This window comes from Pelophylax lessonae, assembly GCF_965119305.1.
Source record: "Pelophylax lessonae genome assembly, chromosome: 6".
In the NCBI taxonomy this organism is placed as follows: Eukaryota; Metazoa; Chordata; class Amphibia; order Anura; family Ranidae; genus Pelophylax; species Pelophylax lessonae.
The window spans coordinates 199,018,799-199,027,469 of NC_138773.1; the positions used below are offsets into that span (position 1 = coordinate 199,018,799).

General features: G+C 47.7%; 1 protein-coding gene across 1 annotated transcript in view; it reads right to left on the reverse strand.

Annotated features, from left to right (window-relative positions):
- Nucleotides 1-7,482, reverse strand: part of INO80D (INO80 complex subunit D) — a gene marked incomplete at its 3' end in the record, with an annotated part of 53,051 nt that extends 45,569 nt beyond the window's left edge. Inside the window, exon 1 of the mRNA XM_082262226.1 lies at nucleotides 7,276-7,482. The remainder of the gene's footprint in view (nucleotides 1-7,275) is intronic.
- Nucleotides 7,483-8,671: the final 1,189 nt, after the last annotated feature.

Consider the following 8,671-nt stretch of genomic DNA (forward strand, 5'->3'; position numbering starts at 1 on the left):
TCACACAGGTTTCGTTAAATGATTCTTTTTTTTTTTCTGATGAATCTTTACCAATAGTAATAATTAAACAACAGCTACACAATGGGAAGTGGAATTCAATAGTTAGAAGGTACAAGCACAAGTTATTGATCGAATATCTGTTGCCACCATGCAATCTCATAATCTGATTGAACTCATAATAGAATCAGACTGATGCTTCCGACGGATGCAAAACTACTGATAACTTTCCACCCTGGCCAATAGACTCTGATTAAATTACATTTAAATCAAAAGAAGGGAAGTTATGGCTATTTTGGCTTCTAGATTGACTGTTTTGAAAGAATTGCACATTTACTTTATTACAGGACCTTACAGTATATAGCACCAACAATTCATGCAGCGCTTCACAATACACAGTGGATATAAAAAGTCTACACACCCCCGTTAAAATGTCAGGTTTCTTTGAAGTAATAAAATGAGACAAAGATCAATTATTTCAGAACTTCGTCCACCTTTAATGTGGCCTATAAACTGTATACTTAATTGAAAAACAAACTGAAAATCTTTTAGGGGGAGGGAGTAAAAATAAACAAAAATAATGTGATTGCATAAGTGTGCACACCCTCTTATAACTGGAGATGTAGCTGTGTTCAGAATTGAGCAATCACATTCAATCTCATGTTAAATAGGAATCAGTACACACTTGCCATCATTTAAAGTGCCTCTGATTACCCCAAATAAAGTTCAGCTTTTCTAGTAGGTCTTTCCTGACATTTTCTTAGTCGCATCCTACAGCGAAAGCCATGGTCCACAGAAAGCTTCCAAAGCATCAGAGGGATCTCATTGTTAAAATATGTATCATTCAGGAGAAGGGTACAAAAGAATTTCCAAGGCATTAGATATACCATGGAACACAATAAAGACAGTCATCAAGTGGAGAAAATATGACACAACAGGACCTTACCAAGAACTGGATGTCCCTCCAACAGTCATGAAAAGACGAGAAGATAACTGGTCTGGTAGGCTGCCAAGAGGCCCTACAGCAACGTTAAAGGAGCTGCAGGAATATCTGGCAAGTACTGATTGTGTGGTATATGTGACAACAATCTCCCGTATTCTTCATATGTCTGGGCTATGGGGTAGAGAGGCAAGATGAAACCTTTTCATACACAGAAAAACATCCAAGCCCGGCTAAAGTTTGCAAAAACACATCTGAAGTCTCCCTAAGGCATGTGGGAAAATGTGTTCTGGTCTGATGAAACCAAGTTTGAACTTTTTTGGCCATAATTCCAAAAAATACTTTTGGCACAAAAACAACCCTGCACATCACCATAAGAACACCGTGAAGCATGGTGGTGGCAGCATCATGCTTTGGGGCTGTTTTTCTACAGCTGGAACAGGGGCCTTAGTCAGGATAGAGGGAATTATGAACAGTTCCAAACACCAGCCAATATTGGCACAAAACCTTCAGGCTTCTGCTAGAAAGCTGAAGGAAGAACTTTATCTTTCAGCATGACAATGACCCAAAGCATTTATCAAAATCAACAAATGAATGGCTTCACCAGAAGAAGATTAAAGTTTTGAAATGGCCCAGCCAGAGCCCAGACCTGAATCCGATTAAAAATCTGTGCGGTGATCTGAAGAGGGCTGTGCACAGGAGATGTCCCCACAATCTGACAGATTTGGAGTGTTTTTGCAAAGAGTGGGCAAATATTGCCAAGTCAAGATGTGTCATGCTGATAGACTCATACCCAAAAAGACTGGGTGCTGTAATAAAATCAAAACGTGCTTCAACAAAGTATTGGTTTAAGGGTGTGCACACTTATGCAACCATTATTTTAGTTATTTATTTTTACATCCCTCCGCCTAAAAGATTTTAGTTTGTTGTTCAACTGAGTTGTACAGTTTATAGGTCACATTAAAAGGTTGAAAAAGTTCTGAAATTATTTATATTTGTCTCATTTTTTTTTTCTACGTCAGAAACCTGGCATTTTAACAGGGGTGTGTAGACTTTTTCTATCCACTGTAGCTGTACATTCACATCAGTCTCTGCCCTGAAGGATATTACAGCTAAAGGGAAGGTTTACACATAACATTCTGATGAAAAAGAACGTTCCTTAGCGAGGAACATAAAATTTCACATTAATAATTTTGCTACCAAAATTAGCGTGCGTTTTAAATTACCTCCAGCATTGTCCTTTTTTTTTTTTTTGAGGGGGGGCTGCCATTTAGCTAAAGCCCAGAGCCCCTGAGCAGCAGTAAAATCGTAAAGTGAAACTAAACCCATCGAATTAAAAAAAAAAAAAAAAGAAGATTACATTCTTGGAATGCCGGGATTGCTAATGGTCACATTTGCTTTTGTCCTCAACCAAACTGTCAAACCATCAAAAGGCTTGTGTCCAAACTGATCACATGTGCAGCACCATGGCCGTTGCAGATCAAACAGAAGCAGATTCCTTGGCTGTAAAGGATAGCAGGGTAAAGGATTCCTCTTTATAGTGGAGCTTTGGTCAGAAAATTTTGATTTTAAAATTTGTAGAGGACGATCGGCTGACAGTCTTAAAGCTGAATATTTTATTACATTTTTCAATATGCAAAATACCATTTATTCAAACTCTTGCTTATAAAATATACAATGCCCCAAATACCATCCCCCCCCTCCCCCCCATCTCCTATACCCCCGGACTGTCCCCTTGTCCAAGCTTATGTTTATCTCCTAGAGTTAAAGCGGAATTAAACCCTTCTATCCTTTACAGACAAGAAAGCGACTTCTGTTTGATTTACAACTGCCATGGCGCTGCACATGTGATCAGTTATGACACAAGCCATTTGAAAGTCTGTTAGTTTGGTTGAGGACATAAACAAATGTGACAGTTAGCAATTCGGGCGTTCCAGAAATGGAATTGTTTTTTTAAACTGTTAAATTGATGGGTTTAGTTCCGATTTGTGATTTATTGCTGCTCAGGGGCTCTGGGCTTCAGCAACATAGCAGCCTCCAGCAAGAAGAAACAGCAGCGATGCTGGGGGCAATTTACAACACACACTAATTTTGGTAGCATTAACGTGAAATGTAGGTTCTTTGCAAAAAAAAAAAAAAAAACATTTTTTTTTTTTTTTTTTTTTTTATTAGGTTGTTACAGGTAAAGTTCTGAATCAAGATGGTCAGCAGATTGGCCTACACAAGCTGAGCAGTGCCTAAAAATGGGGAGCATTTAAGCATGTGCAGAGCAGGGTGAAACAGGTTATTACTGGGTGTTACACAGTATAAGCATTTATCTTTAATGTTTACATGGCTATACCTGCAAAATGGTAAGCCTGAAGTGATCTAGCAGGACTTCCTTTTTTGATCAAAGTTCCACTTTAAGGCTGGGTTCACGCTGGTGCGATTACAGACATTGAATGTCCTTCGCAACGCACTGCTGTGCAGATCACATACAAAGTCTGTGCGATGTGAATTGAGCCATACAGTTTGTATGGCTGACTTTGCATCACATTTGGACCAAAATGGTACAGGACACTTTTTTGTTCTGCACTGGAATCGGATCGCTTGGTTATTCACACCCATGTGATCCGATTCCTGTACCATTTCACAGTTTGCCCTGCGATCCAATCTGGGGGTGTCATTAACTGTACGTTGACACCCACAGCGACTTACAGATGTCAGTGTGCGATTCAGGTGCGACGTGGGAATAGGATTCCCTGAATCGCACCAGTGTGAACCCAGCTTTGGAACCCTAAAGCTAGCCACACATGGATTGAAATTTGTCTGGTTCCACAGGGATCAGTTGAATTTCAGTCCATCTACGGCCAGTCTACTGATTGACTGCCCACGACAAAAGCTTTCTGGAAAACTTTCACCGGATCAGCACACGCAGCCAATAGGCTGCTCGGTGGGATATGACAGCGGAAGAGTCCAATAGGCTGCTCAGTGGGATCTGACAGCGGAAGAGTCCAATAGGCTGCTCGGTGGGATCTGACAGCGGAAGAGTCCAATAGGCTGCTCGGTGGGATGACAGCGGAAGAGTCCAATAGGCTGCTCGGTGGGATCTGACAGCGGAAGAGTCCAATAGGCTGCTCGGTGGGATGACAGCGGAAGAGTCCAATAGGCTGCTCGGTGGGATCTGACAGCGGAAGAGTCCAATAGGCTGCTCAGTGGGATCTGACAGCAGGAGAGTCCAATAGGCTGCTCAGTGGGATCTGACAGCGGAAGAGTCCTGCTAATTCCTCCACTGTCAGAATACAATCCTACAGAGGGGAGAATTGTGTGGACAGGAGAATTGGTTCAGTTTTGACCAAAAAATAACCAATATACGGTGAGCCTAACTGAACCAATTCTCCCCTCTGTAGGATTGTATTTTGACAGTGGAGGAATTAGCAGGACTCTCCCGTTGTCAAATCACACTGAGCAGCCTATTGGACTCTCCCGCTGTCAGATCACACCGAGCAGCCTATTGGACTCTCCCGCTGTCAGATCACACCGAGCAGCCTATTGGACTCTCCCGCTGTCAGATCACACCGAGCAGCCTACTGGACTCTCCCGCTGTCAGATCACACCGAGCAGCCTACTGGACTCTCCCGCTGTCAGATCACACCGAGCAGCCTACTGGACTCTCCCGCTGTCAGATCACACCGAGCAGCCTATTGGACTCTCCCACTGTCAGATCACACCGAGCAGCCTATTGGACTCTCCCACTGTCAGATCACACCGAGCAGCCTATTGGACTCTCCCGCTGTCAGATCACACCGAGCAGCCTATTGGACTCTCCCGCTGTCAGATCACACCGAGCAGCCTATTGGACTCTCCCGCTGTCAGATCACACCGAGCAGCCTTATTGGACTCTCCCACTGTCAGATCACACCGAGCAGCCTATTGGACTCTCCCACTGTCAGATCACACCGAGCAGCCTATTGGACTCTCCCACTGTCAGATCACACCGAGCAGCCTATTGGACTCTCCCGCTGTCAGATCACACCGAGCAGCCTACTGGACTCTCCCGCTGTCAGATCACACCGAGCAGCCTATTGGACTCTCCCGCTGTCAGATCACACCGAGCAGCCTACTGGACTCTCCCGCTGTCAGATCACACCGAGCAGCCTATTGGACTCTCCCGCTGTCAGATCACACCGAGCAGCCTTATTGGACTCTCCCACTGTCAGATCACACCGAGCAGCCTATTGGACTCTCCCACTGTCAGATCACACCGAGCAGCCTATTGGACTCTCCCGCTGTCAGATCACACCGAGCAGCCTATTGGACTCTCCCGCTGTCAGATCACACCGAGCAGCCTTATTGGACTCTCCCACTGTCAGATCACACCGAGCAGCCTATTGGACTCTCCCACTGTCAGATCACACCGAGCAGCCTATTGGACTCTCCCACTGTCAGATCACACCGAGCAGCCTATTGGACTCTCCCACTGTCAGATCACACCGAGCAGCCTATTGGACTCTCCCGCTGTCAGATCACACCGAGCAGCCTACTGGACTCTCCCGCTGTCAGATCACACCGAGCAGCCTATTGGACTCTCCCGCTGTCAGATCACACCGAGCAGCCTACTGGACTCTCCCGCTGTCAGATCACACCGAGCAGCCTATTGGACTCTCCCGCTGTCAGATCACACCGAGCAGCCTTATTGGACTCTCCCACTGTCAGATCACACCAAGCAGCCTTATTGGACTCTCCCACTGTCAGATCACACCGAGCAGCCTATTGGACTCTCCCACTGTCAGATCACACCGAGCAGCCTATTGGACACTCCCGCTGTCAGATCACACCGAGCAGCCTATTGGACACTCCCGCTGTCAGATCACACCGAGCAGCCTATTGGACACTCCCGCTGTCAGATCACACCGAGCAGCCTATTGGACTCTCCCGCTGTCAGATCACACCGAGCAGCCTATTGGGACTCTCCCCCTGTCAGATCACACCGAGCAGCCTATTGGACTCTCCCGCTGTCAGATCACACCGAGCAGCCTACTGGACTCTCCCACTGTCAGATCACACCGAGCAGCCTACTGGACTCTCCCACTGTCAGATCACACCGAGCAGCCTACTGGACTCTCCCGCTGTCAGATCACACCGAGCAGCCTACTGGACTCTCCCGCTGTCAGATCACACCGAGCAGCCTACTGGACTCTCCCGCTGTCAGATCACACCGAGCAGCCTACTGGACTCTCCCGCTGTCAGATCACACCGAGCAGCCTACTGGACTCTCCCGCTGTCAGATCACACCGAGCAGCCTATTGGACTCTCCCGCTGTCAGATCACACCGAGCAGCCTACTGGACTCTCCCGCTGTCAGATCACACCGAGCAGCCTATTGGACTCTCCCACTGTCAGATCACACCGAGCAGCCTATTGGACTCTCCCGCTGTCAGATCACACCGAGCAGCCTATTGGACTCTCCCGCTGTCAGATCACACCGAGCAGCCTATTGGACTCTCCCACTGTCAGATCACACCGAGCAGCCTACTGGACTCTCCCGCTGTCAGATCACACCGAGCAGCCTATTGGACTCTCCCACTGTCAGATCACACAGAGCAGCCTATTGGACTCTCCCGCTGTCAGATCACACCGAGCAGCCTACTGGACTCTCCCGCTGTCAGATCACACCGAGCAGCCTATTGGGACTCTCCCCCTGTCAGATCACACCGAGCAGCCTATTGGACTCTCCCGCTGTCAGATCACACCGAGCAGCCTATTGGACTCTCCCGCTGTCAGATCACACCGAGCAGCCTATTGGACTCTCCCGCTGTCCATACAAGGGCCAATTTAAACAGGAGCCAACTAACCCACCAGCATGTCATTAAGTGTGATATCATTGAAGTGTATATGACTGCCATCACAGAGCCTGAACAGTCAGATTGTACCGTGTGTGGTGAGCTGTAGCCCCCGAGGTATCTTTAGACCAGAGGATGGTGATCTCAGGGGACATGAGAGATCCTCATCCTCCAAGGCTGGCCTGGCTCTGGGTAGAGTGCTACATTAGGATTACAGAGAGCCTGTTAGATGGGTGACTGGCAATGATCTCCCAGGAAGTGGGCTGTCACCACCACAGATGGAAGATCAGATTACATCGGATAGATCTGTGAGGATGAGATGGTCTCTCCCAAGCAGCTGATCACCCCTCCCCCCCATGGAGTGTATGGGCCCAGGGGTGCTCTGCTACACAGATGAGACCCCCCTTTGTGAATGTTGCACCCTCTGCATGCATCAGATCCCTGTGCAATGCTAAAGCCGGCTCCCTGCTGTACGATCTCACACTTCCCCCTCCATACACATACAGACACTTCTTACCGCAGCACAGCTCCTCACCGACCGGCAGATCATCGTCCAGGGCGCACAGTGGGGGGAAGGGGCTCAATCTGCAGCTGCAGCCAATAGAAAACCGGGACACCGGCACACGGAATGCTGAAGTTCAATGTAAAATCCAGGAAAGCCGGGATATGAGCGGCCGTGAGCGGAATGGCAATTGTGACTTTGGTTTGCTATTCTCCTATATTGATTTGGACTGGGGACAAGCAAGCTTCCGGATCCGGTATGTCAGAGATCCGGTATGTGAAGGTTCCGTGCGCCCCGCCCACAATTCCTGTGTAGTAGCCATTCGTTCGATGCGACGGAGGGCAGAGGGCAAGGGGAGGGGCCAGGCCACCTTACACTCTCCCCCGCCCCTAACCCTGAATATGAATAAACACAGAGCCTCTAGCTACACCTCCAATATGGCGGCTCTAGGGCCGCAGTGCCTCAACCAAAATGGCTGCAGACCAACTAGGCTGCTGAAATAGGAATTTCTTTGAGCTTCACTAGGGAAGTACCCTTCTGAGCGCCTATTTACAGCTCACTTTTGCGTTACTTTACCCTACTTTAAGTTTTTCAATGCTAAGGTCAACTGCCACAAGCAACATGGCGGATTACGTGCGGCGTCACTGAACGTAGTTGCTGCTGCACATGCGCAGTTGCTGGGAACGGCGGCCCAAAGCTCCTCAACAAATATTGTGGGGTGTGACGTCAGATACGATGTGAATGGTGTATCCCTGCACAGCAAGATGAATGTTAACAAACGTTGTGAATAGTAATGGGTGATTGTGTACTGGTTTAGTTGTCATGGGTGAATGTGTACTGGTTTAGTTGTCATGGGTGAAAGTGTACTGGAATAGTTGTCATGGGTGAATATACCCTGCTTTAGTTGTAATGGGTGAATGAACCCTGATTTAGTTGTAATGGGTATGGTTTAGTTGTAATGGGTGAATGCGCACAGGCTTAGTTGCAGTGGGTGAATGCGCACTGGCTTAGTTGCAGTGGGTGAATGCGCACTGGCTTAGTTGCAGTGGGTGAATGCGCACAGGCTTAGTTGCAATGGGTGAATGCGCACTGGCTTAGTTGCAGTGGGTGAATGCGCACAGGCTTAGTTGCAATGGGTGAATGCGCACTGGGCCTTAGTTGCAATGGGTAAATGCGCACTGGCTTAGTTGCAATGGGTGAATGCGCACTGGCTTAGTTGCAATGGGTGAATGCGCACTGGCTTAGTTGCAATGGGTAAATGCGCACTGGCTTAGTTGTAATGGGTTAATGTGTTCTGGTTTAGTTGTAATGGGTGAATGCGCACTGGCTTAGCTGTAATGGGTGAATGCGCACTAGCTTTGTTGTAATGGGTGAATGTACCCTGGTTTAGTTGTAATGGGTGAATGTGTTC